Source organism: Dermacentor variabilis, chromosome 4, assembly GCF_050947875.1.
Source record: "Dermacentor variabilis isolate Ectoservices chromosome 4, ASM5094787v1, whole genome shotgun sequence".
Classification (NCBI taxonomy): domain Eukaryota; kingdom Metazoa; phylum Arthropoda; class Arachnida; order Ixodida; family Ixodidae; genus Dermacentor; species Dermacentor variabilis.
The window spans coordinates 176,090,219-176,103,495 of NC_134571.1; the positions used below are offsets into that span (position 1 = coordinate 176,090,219).

At 49.8% G+C, this 13,277-nt stretch overlaps 1 protein-coding gene across 1 annotated transcript in view; it reads right to left on the reverse strand.

Moving 5' to 3' along the window:
• The window catches only part of LOC142578432 (high-affinity choline transporter 1-like), a 164,995-nt gene that overhangs the window by 20,926 nt on the left and 130,792 nt on the right, over nt 1–13,277 (reverse strand). The window lies entirely within an intron of this gene.

Here is a 13,277-nt window from a genome sequence, read left to right on the forward strand (position 1 = left end):
ACCTACGCAGGATCTGTACGGCCGTAACTCCGCAATATAAGCGTTCCACAGTCTGTTCGATCATGTAGAAGAAGTGTTTCGGACCTTACGTTTGGGGCTGTTTATTCAATTTCACTATCATGTGGGAAGAGATGTGTAGGCCAAACTGGTCGCTACATGATTACAATGTGCACCTAACTATACAGGGACAATAAGAAATTCACTAGAATATTTTCGATTAGGGGACGCAAGCGGATTGCGTACGCAAGAACTAGGGGCCACGGCACTGCGCATGCGCAGAGCCCTACGTCTGGGTCTGCGTATGCGCAGTACCGTCGCCCCTAGTTCTTGCGCGCGGAAGCCGCTTGCGTCCCCTAACCTAAAACTCTCCACTGTCGCGACTGTGGGTGTTACTGAAGCAGGGTGTGAGATGGACTAGTTGGTATTCCATGGCAACTGGCTTGTCTTTGTCGCGTTTTTAGTGTCTTGTGTCCATTCTTGCGCTAGTCACTTCAGTTTGGATGTAAGCCGAATTTTTATCGGTGTGAAGTCTTAGAACAGCACCGATCAAAACTTACGCGGGAGATTATTGCAGCTGATCTCATAGCAAGGGCTGACAGCATCTGTGTTAGCGCGCCATCTTTGTGTCTATGGTCACACAAAGATTTCTTGATCAGTTTAATCATCCATGACAGAATTGCGCATTCTGTGACTCATGATGGGGTAGTCTTCTCTCGGTGTGACGTTTTGTGAAGTGTCCCCACGACATTGCGTGATGCTTTCTTGTAGCTATATATTTCGGGCAACCTACCAATAAACGAGTTGGCAGTCAGCCCTCTGTTCTTTCTCTGGGCCAGCTCGGCTTGTTGTTTTCTATGTTGCGGTGTGCCAGTTTTAGAAAGTGGTGATTAGCCTTAATTGCTCCTCTAATTCAGCCATAAATTGAATTCTCCCCAAATTGGGCTACTGTATGTAACCATCGCAGTCAGCACGTGGTTATAAATCAAACGTGTTCTCAATGCGATCCTTGAGGTCGAAAACAAACCTGTGTGCCGCTGTGCTCGGAGCGGTGTGACCGCTTTACCTCACGTAGAAGACGCTGACGACGATAGTTTAGCCAGGCTATGAATTTACGGCCGGTAAAGTCGTAGGCAACGTGCTTCGCCACTGATGAAGCACAGATTACTTGCTGATAATGGGTGAGATGTAGCGGCAGCAAATAATTTGAGGAGTCCTATTAATAAATATATTGTTACGGGGATATTGGGCGTACAAGGATATATTTACAATGTATGTAAAAGAAGAGCCAATGGAGTTAAAAATGGCTGACTAGGAACAACACGCAGCAGCCAGCGCCTCGCGATCTTCTTCCTCTCTCTCTTCGTTCATCCTTCCGTAACAGTACCCCCCGTGTGGTGAAGCGTCGTGTAGGCACATGGCAGGCGAAGAACGGCGAGCGAAGTGTGGTTTCAGCCGCTAAACGTGCACGACGTCAATAGGCGGCGGACCTGAGGATAGATGAAACTGTAGAGGCGCTATTTCATAATTGACGTCGTCAACTTGACGTAAGACTTCATATGGCCCTGTGTACACAGAGAGAAGCTTCTGGTAAAGACCGACATGACGACATGGTGAACAAAGCAGCACCCAGGTGCCTGGGATGAACTGAACACCACGATGGCCCCGGTCGTAACGCTCTTTTTGCAGATGCTGCGAGGCTAATAAGCGAGATCGGGCGACTTAACGCGCCATGTGAGCGCGATCGATGACTTCCCGACCGTACTCAGTGGCAACCCGGGACACAGAACGTAGGATGGTGCCAAAGGGCAAAGTGGGGTCGCGACCATACAAAAGATAAAAGGGTGAATATCCTGCGGCGTCATGCCGCGACGAGTTATTCGCGAATGCCACGTAGTCCAGTGTGGCGTCCCAATCGCGGTGATCGTTGGAAACGCACATCGATAGCATCTCTGTGAGTGTTCGGTTGAGACGTACCCTAAGACCGTTCGTTTGTGGGCGGTAGGCGGTGGACAGCTTGTGCTCAGTCACACAAGAGCGGAGGAGGACGTCCACAACTCGAGACAAGAACGAGCGGCCGCTGACTGTAAATAGCTGTTGAGGAGCACTCTGTGGAGAATGACGTCGTGAACGAGAAAATCGGCGACGTCAGTTGCGCAAGAAAAAGCCTTTCTTATCGCGTAGCTTGTCGCGTAATCAGTAGCAACAGTGATCCACTTATTTCCTCTAGTAGTCGTCGGAAAAGGGCCAAGCAGGTCAAGGCGTACGCGAAAGAATGGTTCAGAGAGAACTTCAATTGGATGGAGTCGGCCGACAGGTGGCAGGGGAGGTTTCTTCCGGCGCTGACACAACTCGAAAGTAACGACAGAACGACTCACAGAGCGCTAGAGACCCGGCCAGAAGAACTGGCGTCGTAGGCGGTCGTATGTACGCAAAACTCCCAGGTGTTCCACCGTCGGTGCATCGTGAAGTTCGAGAACGACGCATCGCAGATGATGAGGAAGGATAAGGAGCAACTCAGGGCCATCAGGGTTGATATTGCGGCGGTAGAGGATGCCGTCATGCCGCACGAACATGCCACACGTGCCGTCGGTGCTGCCAGATTGCACTCCGGCGATGATGGACATTAAGGATGCGTCGTGTTGTTGTTCAGGGTGCATGACGGTCATGTCAGTCAAAGCTATCACGCAGCTCACCGGATCGTGCCCAACAGGATCGCGAGCATCCACTGGGTGACGCGAGAGGCAGTCAGCGTCCTTGTGCAGACGTCCAGACTTATAGTTGCCTACAAATAAAAATTCCTGTAGCCGCAATCTGCGGCTACAGCTGCGGATTCGGATCATGAGACTGAAATAATCAGAAGAATAAGAATGGGCTGGGGTGCGTTTGGCAGACATTCTCAGATCATGAACAGCAGGTTGCCATTATCCCTCAAGAGAAAAGTTTATAACAGCTGTGTCTTACCAGTACTCACGTATGGGGCACAAACCTGGAGGCTTACGAAAAGGGTTCTACTTAAATTGAGGACGACGCAACGAGATATGGAAAGAAGAATGATAAGTGTAACGTTAAGGGATAAGAAAAGAGCAGATTGGGTGAGGGAACAAACGCGAGGTAATGATATCTTAGTTGAAATCAAGAAAAAGAAATGGGCATGGGCAAGACACGTAATGAGGAGGGAAGATAACCGATGGTCATTAAGAGTTACGGAGTGGATTCCAAGGGAAGGGAAGCGTAGCAGAGGGTGGAAGAAAGTTAGGTGGGTGGATGAGATTAAGAAGTTTGCAGGGACAACATGGCCACAATTACTACATGACCGGGGTAGTTGGAGAAGTATGGGAGAGGCCTTTGCCCCGCAGTGGGCATAACCAGGCCGATGATGATGATGATGATGTAGCCGCAAAGCGCAGCGACCAAGCCGTCCTGTGGGGTCCCGGAGGGAAGACAACCAGTAGAGGGCGTTGTGGGCTGTAACGACCGAAGGCGTGCGGCCGTACAAGTATGGCCGGCACTTGGCGACAGCCGAAATTAAAGCCAAGCACTCCCGCTCGGTGAGGGAGTAATTTCTCTCAGCAGGTAACAGCAGGCGGCTGGCGTAAGCTATCATGCACTCGGTACCATTCCCCTGTTGGGCAAGAACAGCGCCGATGCCGTGGCCGCTTGCGTCAGTGTAGACTTCGGTCGGTGCCGATGGATCAAAGTAGGCAAGTATGGGAGGGGTGGTCAGAAACCCGATGAGAGTGGTGAACATGTAAGCTTGCTCTGGGCCCCATGAGAACGGCGTGTTCTTTAGAAGATCTGTCAAAGGCCGAGAAACGTCGGCGAAGTGTTTGACAAAACGGCGAAAGTAAGAACACAGGCCGACAAAGCAGCGCACGTCAGAAGCAGAACATGGTACAGGGAAACTGCGTACGGCGCGAACCTTTTCGGGATCTGGTTGGGCGCCGGATGCATCAACGCGGTGCCTAACACTGTAATCTGCCGGCGCCCGAATTGATACTTCGTGGAGTTAATTTGGAGGCCGGCTTTTCGGAAGACCGCAAGAATGGCAGCAAGTCGCGTAAGGTGGCTGCTGAACGTGGGAGAAAAAGCAATAATGTCGTTAAGGTATCATAGACAGGGGGACTCGCTAAAGAAAGTACATCATACGTTAAAATGTCGCAGGAGCATTGCCTAGGCCAAAGGCCATGACTTTGAACTGATATAAGCCGTCCGGCGTTCCGAAGGCCATCTTGTCGGGGTCCATTTCAACCGAAATCTGCCAGTAGCCGGATCGAAGATCGATGGATCGATGGACGACAAGTACTTAGCTCTGTGCAAGCATTCGAAGGTGTCATCCATGCGTGGTAGTGGATAGACGTCTCTTTGCGTGATATTGTTTAGGTGGCGATAATCGAAGCAAAAACGCCAGGTACGGTCTTTCTTTTTCACAAGGACGACAGGCGAAGCCCAAGAGCTAGCTTATGGCTTGATGACCCCTTTTCGGAGCATTTTGTCCACTTCCGATTGAATGACTCAACGTCCAACATGCGATGCATGATAGGGACGCCGACGAATAGGATTCGTGTCTCCATTGTTGATACGGTGTTGAACAACAGATGCTTGTGCTAAAGGCTTGTCGTCGAAATCAAAGATGTCAAGGTACGATTCGAGGTAGAGACATATGTCCGTGGCCTGTGCAGAGGTGGGGTCAGGTGCAGTAATCTTCGCCAAGTCATCAGTAAAGGAATCAGAGCTGTGAGCTACAATTGGTGCTAAGAAACCGCTATCGGTATTCAGACTTTCAATGTCTAATTCGGAGGTATTAGAAACGCTGGCCCAGAACATGCCGGTTGGAAGCATTTGAGGGCACAGGCTGAAATTAAGAAGCAGAAGAACGACGTTGTTATCAGTAATCGTCACCAGCGCAAGGCGGAAGAGCAACGTTCCGGTTGAAAAGCACGTCGATGATGGGGCGAAGGACATATTCATCGTCGGGAATCAACGGCTGTGCGGTCACAGCGACGTAAGTGGCTGCCTCAGGTGACAGACGTACATCTTGAAGCGAACACAAAAACGGTGGAGTGGTGGTTGTAGCTTCGGCAACTTGAGGCAGTCCCAACTGAAGAACGCCCGTTGCGCAGTCGATGAGAGCGGAATTATGGAATATAAAGTCCAATTCAAGGATAATGTCGTGAGGGCAGTTGGCGATCACAGCAAAGAGAATATAGGTAGGGCGGCCGGCTATACTAATGCGCGCAGTACACATTCCAAGTACAACCAGCACGCCGCTGTTGGCCACACGAAGCACTCGGGCAACTGCTGGGGTTAGGACCTTCTTTAAACGTCTACGTAGGCTAGCACTCATCACAGATACGTGGGCTCCAGTTTCGACGAGTGCTTGGACATGTAAGCCGTCTATTTGAACGTCAATTACACTTCTTTTGGTGGGCACAGACAGAGAATTTGCTTCAGCAGTGGGAAAAGTAGCACCACCTTCGAGGGTTGCATTGCTTAGCTTTCCGAAAGTGCGTGGCCAAAAGACACAGAGGACGAAAGGCGACGTGGCTGCGGCGAACGGGAAGATGGGCGACGTGTTTTCAGTGAGTGAGGCTGGCGTCCGCGCGGCAATTGTGAGCGACTGTACCATGTTCTCCTGGCAGAGTTGTCGGCGCTGTTAGACTCGGCGGCAGGCGAAACATTGCGAGCATTTCCATTAAGCCGCTCAGGTTGGTCGGCGTGCGAGGTGTTGAGAGCCACGAGTTGCGACAGTATCTCGCGACATGACCGTTGCGGCGACAGGTGAAACATATCGGCTGGTGGTTTGTGGTGCTCCACTCAGTCGGGTTGCGATAACGCGGAGAGAAGCGTCGGGGAGGACTGAAAATAGTAGAAGGGCGTTCGTTGGCTCTAGGGTTGGTGACAGCAGAGCCAGAATGTAGGCCAAAGTTTTCAAGTTCCTTTCGAATGATGGCTTGCACGAGGGAAACTGAAAAAGGGCTAGCGTCAGGGCTACGCGAACTGAAAGCTGCGGGTGCCATCACGTCCAGTTCACGTCGAAGGATTCGCACCACGTCCTCTGATGGGGGCGCATGCTGCTGCGCGGGCTGATCTTCACACGTGGACGTTGCGGCAGTATTGGGAAGCCTGGTGAATGGGTGCAAGACTCGTCGGCTTTTGGCCTGCTCGAATGTTTGGCACTCTTTGATGATAGCATCAGCTGTAAAGCAGCTTTTACATGGGGATGTTGGGATTACAAGACTATATTTGCAATGTATATACAATAGGAGCCAATGGGGTTAAAATTGCTGACTAGGAACAACGGGCCGCAGCCAGCGTCTCGCGATCTTGTTCTTCCTCTCTCTCTTCTTTCATCATTGTGTAACAATATTACATCGTATAAGCACGTGTGCCAGCGCATTGACATGATGTTTTTCAGAATATGTCGTTTTTTCTTAGGCACGACCTGCGCTATAGTTCCGGTGAACCGAGCAGATTTCATATGTTTACCTTGGTTCAGATTATGAGACGCTGATACTCTTGCGCACTGTATGGTTTCATTTCAAAAGCAAATGACAGGCGACCGGCCCGGATCACATCTCGAACAGAGCGCCCAAGAACCTCAGCGATGTGGCCATCGAAAACCTCAGCGGTTATTACAAGGGCTGGAGGGCTGGGTCACTGCCCCAGCAGTGGAAGACTGCCAAGAGCATCCTCATCCCCAAGCCAGGCAAGCCGCCGAACACGGACAACGTCCGGCCCATCTAGCTCACCTCCTGCGTGGGCAAGCTGTTGGAGCCCGTCCTCATGTGTAGGTGGCAGGATTACCTGGAGGAGTCGGGACTATACCCCAGCACGCACATCGCGTTTCGGCGGTCCCTCGAAACCGAAGACGCGATGATTCTGTTGAAGAAAGATATCATTGACGATGACACCCTAACGAAAAACAACAAGGCCATTCTGGGGCTGGACCTGCAGAGCGCCTTCGACAAGGTGAAGCACTCTGCGATCCTAGCCCAGGTGTGCAGACTGAACATGGGTGCAAGAGCGTACAATTACATCAAGGCCTTTCTGACGGGGCAGACTACCGAGCTCTGCGCCGGTGATCTACGGCTGCAAGAGAAGAGGCTTGGCAATGTCGGGACCCCCGAGGGCTCGGTCATCTCGCCGTTGTTATTCAACCTCGTTATGATCGCGGTGGCCAAGCGACTCTCTCGCGTCGAGGGCGTTCGGCACACCATCTACGCCGATGACATCACGCTGTGGATTCCGGGAGGCAGCGATGACCACATTGAGAGCACGCTGTAAGAAGCCGTCGACGCGATCGAAGACCAGCTGAACGGGTCCGGTTTGATCTGATCACCGAGCAAGTCAGAACTGCTAGTGTTAGCACCGAAGTACGTCAGACGTAACAAGAGCGAACCGAGGGATTACGAGTCCATCAAGATCATGACGAGGAACGGCCAAGTGATCCCGGAGGTCGACAAAATCCAGGTGCTCGCCATGATTATAGACAAGCGACGGGGCAACCGCGAGACCATTTCCCGCCTTACAGCCAAAATTATCAACGCAATACGTCTCATGAGATGGGTCGCCAACCGCAAGGCCGAGATGAAGGAGGAAAGCTTGATTCGGCTTGTGCACTCCTTCGTAATCAGCCACGTCACCTACGTTGCAGCCTTCCACAACTGGATGCAGTGCGAAAAGCATAAGATCAACGCCCTGATACGCCGAGCTTACAAGGTGGCACTCGTACTATTCGAGTGTACGAACACCAACAAGCTCCTGAGCCTGGGGGTACACAATACCCTCGAGAAAATTGCGCAAGCGCTACGGACCGCCCAGCTGGAGCGGCTCTCTATGACCGAAGCCGGCAAGCGCATACTTCGATACTTCGGCTTCACGCCCGGGACGAAAAAGGCGAGTAGCGACATTTCTGTCCCGAACGGGATCCGCCGCCGGATTCGGGTAGACTTCATCCCGAGAAACATGAACCCGCAGTTTAACAAAGAGAGAAGAGCGGCGAGGGCCAAGGCCCTCTTCGACTTTCACGCCAAGGACAAGCACGCAAGGATCGTGGATGCGGCAGAATGCCAGGAAGACAGCGTGGCGTTCCTAGCTACCGTCCCCGTGGCGTCGTCTGGCGCGACGAGGGCAGCGGACAGCTTACGGGTCCGCGAGGCTTGTCAGGTGAAGGAGGTGGCCATTGTCCTGGCCATTGCCGACCCCTGGTGCCAGACGGTGTTGTGTGATTCGCGAAGTGCAGTGCGGAATCATGCTAAGCGCAAAGTGTGTGGTGAGGCTGTCCGCGTTCTGTGCTCGGCTGACCTGCAACGAGAGAATAGGTATGTTAAAATCAAGTGGTTCCTGGCGCCCGCGGGCAACGATGCGTCGAAGCACGATAACCACAACGAGACGGCACACGCAGTGGCGCGAGCGCTAACCAACCGCGCCACTGCAACCGACCGTCCAACGTGGTGTAGTGCCAGGGACCGCATGACGACGTTCAACGAACTTACACAGTTCCACCGCCTGGCTCGAAGGACTGTTCCACCCCCGCACCCGGGGCTGAGCGGAGCGGAGGCGGTGCTGTTGAGGCAATTGCAAACTGGTTCCTTACCCACCCCAGTGTTAACGAATCATCTGTACCCGAAATTATGTGAGTGATTTGTGCCACGTATGCCAGCGGGAGGGGGCCACCCTGACGCACATCCTATGGGATTGCACCAAGTTCCACCACGAAGCTTCGTCAAGTACAACAATTCCGCCGCGACTCGCGGCTGCGGCGGAATGCCACGACCACGAAAGCCAAACCTGGGCAGTTCAGCAGGTCTCGGCGGCTCTTGAAAGACAAAGGCCGAGCGAAAGCGACGGAACGTTGCCCCTCAGGGCGACGGACGGCGGGAGTAACACGCGCTGGAGTTTAATAGAGACCACCCGCTGAGAAGACGTCAGAGCCCACGTTACGGCGCCATTTAGTCATGGTGTGGTTCTGCAGGCGACTAAATGAAGTTGTTTCTGTCTCTCTGTCTTATAAAGTTTGTAAACAGGGATGAAGTGCCTCAGACAGGCTGGCCAACGTTTCGATAGGAGGACCTATCTTCGTCAAAGGCGGCCTCGTCATCCTCGGCGTGTCACTGACACGCCGAGGATGACGAGGCCGCCTTTGACGAAGATAGGTCCTCCTATCGAAACGTTGGCCAGCCTGTCTGAGGCACTTCATCCCTGTTTACAAACTTACTGACACGCCGAGGATGACGAGGCCGCCTTTGACGAAGATAGGTCCTCCTATCGAAACGTTGGCCAGCCTGTCTGAGGCACTTCATCCCTGTTTACAAACTTTATACCACAGTGTGCTCTTCCATCTGTCAGCCCCTTTCTTGTTTTTGTCTCTCTGTCTTGTAATTTTAGATGTTATTGTTTTGTATACGTTTATCGTTATTCAAAATTTTGTTTTTGGTCGGCTTCCGGAGTGTACCCTAGTACGCTTCGAGTTTTCTTTTTGTGTTCCGCCAGCTGGTGCTCTTGCACGTGACTGACCCCAAGAGCAACCATACGTCGAACACGCCTACGAACAAGAGCGCGTTGCTATGACGAGAACATTTTGCGCAGTTGGAACCATGATAGTTGCCGTGAGTGGCACTTTTTCGGCTTGTTGGAATAGCGAAATTCCATAATCGGAACAAATACATATTTTATTGTTGTTTCAACACATCTTCACAACGAGACATCTTTCATTACGATCTGTACAAAAGCGTGGTATTTGCTATTTGCTAGGCGACATCGCGCAACACAATCTTCAGGCTCCAGAAAGCGTGCGACAACACACATCGGCCGGCCAAGGAGAAGTCAATCCCTGCTTAGGAGTAATGTGACACGTCGCCTGTGATAGCCAGAATCCCAAACCAGTACGACGAACATGCGGCAACTGGGTAGTGCGTCTTCTCATACAGCTTAGCGACGTCGGTCGCAGGACGTTGTTTGGGCATTTTGGAATTCACATGTTCTTTAATGACACTGTCTGTCCGTCCGTCTGTCCAACTATCCGTCCATCCATCCGCCCGTCCATCCATCTATCTGTCTGTCCGTCTGTCCGTCCGTCTGTCCATCTGTCTGTCTATCCGTCTGTGAGGTTTTGCAAGCTTTTGCAAGTTTTGCAGCTCAAAGATGCTGCTTGGTCACACGTACTCAATATCACTAATCGTTATTTCGAATTTGCAAGCGCCAGCTAACTTCATGGCATACTGTGCTGTTGATGTCGAGGCCAACCTTGGTCCTAGGACTGAGGACCCTTTTTTATTACTCGGAGAGTTCGTGGGCAATAATGAGACGACAATCAAGAATGCCGTGGCTAGCCTTATGGAAATAGAAAAAAAGATGTTACAGACTACGAGTACAACTCAGCAGCATTGAACAGAACAGTAGCGGAATCTGCCAAATTAGGGATGATGCCTGTTCTGTTTATGGCACAAGGCAGTCCATATCAAAAGCAAACGAGGAGCTCAACGACATGGTAGATGAGCTTAATACCAGATCGACACGTAACAACTGGTTCATAAAGACATGCTCAGAGGCCGAAAAATGTGCTTTGCAATGACTGAAAGTAAAATCCGAGCTTGCATTTCAACTTTCTTGTCTGCCGCCTAAGCACAAATGTACATCATTATTCAAGTTCAAGTTTTAATAATCTAAACTTTGCACTTACACGAAAAGAACATTGAAGGAGTCCACACAATTATCGCATTACCGTAAATTCTTAACCTTCAAGCTGACGGAAGAAGTATTGCCCAATGCCGGGGAACTAAAGAATGTAATGCGTAAGGCATGGCTGGCTCGAAGACGACTCCTCGCTGAAAAAACAGTTAATTCGAAAAACAGTCGAGCGATTTTGCTAAAACGCAATGCAAGGAAGAATGAAAAATCAGGTTTAACAAACTTGAGGTGCATGGTAAGGCATTAAAGTACGTCGCAGTCTAAGGTAGGGTTATCGAGACAGCCGTACAGGTGATGCGTCTTCCTAAACGACGAGGGCTACTGCGTAGTCAAATCCACACACAAGTCAGCCCTACATGTGCCGCTCACCAATTTCTTCATAGTTCTTCGTAAACTTCACGTTGTGAAAAGTATGGTTCGCACATTTACTGCGGATAATAGTTTCTGCACTAAACACGGCTTACCGCTGATGTTCCCAATGGCGTACTATGGGCCTTATAACGTAAAACTATTGCAATCTCCTGACGTCAATTTTACGTAACTGCCGACGCAAGTACCCGGCGGGCACCCACAGCATTGTTTCAACAGTCCACTCAAACGCAGTCCTCGTCTATAGGACGGCATTTTTTTTTTTGCTTTTTGGCGAATAGCATTGCCCACCTTGACTTGATTTTCTTGTCTAACTGGCTGACTAGAGGCGAGTAGCATGCACATGGGGATAGGCTTCCGGTGGAGCCGACCTAACGCAGTGAAAGTATATAGCCGAGTGAAGAGGGCAGCGCCGGCACCGGCGATTGGTTCCCCTTGCTTAGCCTTCGGTGTCCCGTAGAAAATTGCGGCGGTGTGCGACGGAACAGTAAATAAATGCCGCTAAAACAGATCCTCAACGAAGAAAAGTTGGCATAGGGAAGTCGTGTACGTGCCAAACAGGCTCGGCAATGTTATCTGCCACACAAACATTTTTTGTTGTCGACAAATAAATCCATTGTCCCTGGCATCTACGATCAGCCAGTGCAACAGCGTACAGCGGGCAGCCATCATGTATTCATTTAAGAACGGGGCAGTCTCCAGCTATTAGAATATTGGAATAGGTGTACCGTGGTTCACAAAGGATGTTCAAAATGTATTCTTAGGAAAAACAGAGCATAACAGAGAGTGCACAAAAGAAAAGCTAATAGTAATTGGCAAGAATACAAAGAGGCCCACGATACTGCAGAGGTAGACAAGTTCTTTACTTATACATTCCTAACTTGTTAAAAAGAAACCATACAAAATTTTGGCGCGTGAATTATCCTAAATAGGTCTCTACATTTCATGTAATACACGACGAAAACGGTCATGTAGTCCCTGTGGAATCCACGGCAACTGTAAATAATAAATGTTTTTCAGAAAAATTTACTAGTGATTCACTTTTCCAGGCTATTTCTGAGTGCAATAATTCAGCTCTTCGTTGCCCATGTGGACTGACAACCATAGGCGTGCACCAAGCATAGCCCACGCTGTTGAGTGACTGCCGCTTAACTCAATGTCTGGTACTGATGACACCAACACTAAACTTCTGACAATTGCAGTGCGTCTTTCATCCTTCTGACCATCGCTCATCGTTCAGCAATGCTTACACACCGGGTGTCTTCCCGATGATGGAAAATGGCGCATGTCAGTCGCATAAATAAATAAATATTCAGTTCCGGCCATAGCAGGAGCCCTAACAATTACCGACCGATATCCCTGACCTTTATCTTGACCAAACTGTTGGAAGAGATTTTTTCTTGCTGATTAGGACTTATTTAAATACAAATAAGATACCTTTAAACAGTCAACATTGCTTCAGGCGCAAGAATACTGTCAAACACAATTGCTTGAACCAGTTACTGACGTCCACGACTACATATATGAGAAAAATACACGCACGCAATATTGACTGATTTTAGAGAAGCTTTTGATCATGTTGCACATAACTGACTAGTTAAGTAAGTCGATAACCTAGAATTACATTCTAGCGCAACCCATTCGACACCCGAATTCTTAACTATCCAACATCTGCAGATTGTCATAAAGGAACGTACATGTGGAAGCATGCATTTCATGTCAGAGCTACCACAGGAGTTTACTCTAGGACCATTGCCTTTTCTCATTTATTTTAATGTTATAACAAATAAGATAAATTGACACGTTTTGCCGTAAAAGCATCAATATTTCACAGGTAGATATTTACTACCGAGGACGTAACTGGCTTACAACGTGACTTAGTGGAACGCAATGAGCGGTGTAAGGTCTGGCAGATGGAGATTAACGTATGAAAAGCAAAGCCCATGACAGTTTCTACGCTGACTAATAATTCACTATCCTAATTTGACATACACAGATAAAATACGAAACAAATGAGGCATTTAGGAAAGTAGGACCAATCAATCGCAGCTTGAAACGAAGCTTCACGCTAACACATCTCCCATCACGTTCTTTTAGAAAATGCATCGATAATGTGGCAGCGAAATTCTGTTGCTTTAGGGAGCCGCATTTAGTCAGTAGAGAATATTGCACTAAGGCTCATACTTTATCCATATTAACCCTATATCTGAGCGTATCAT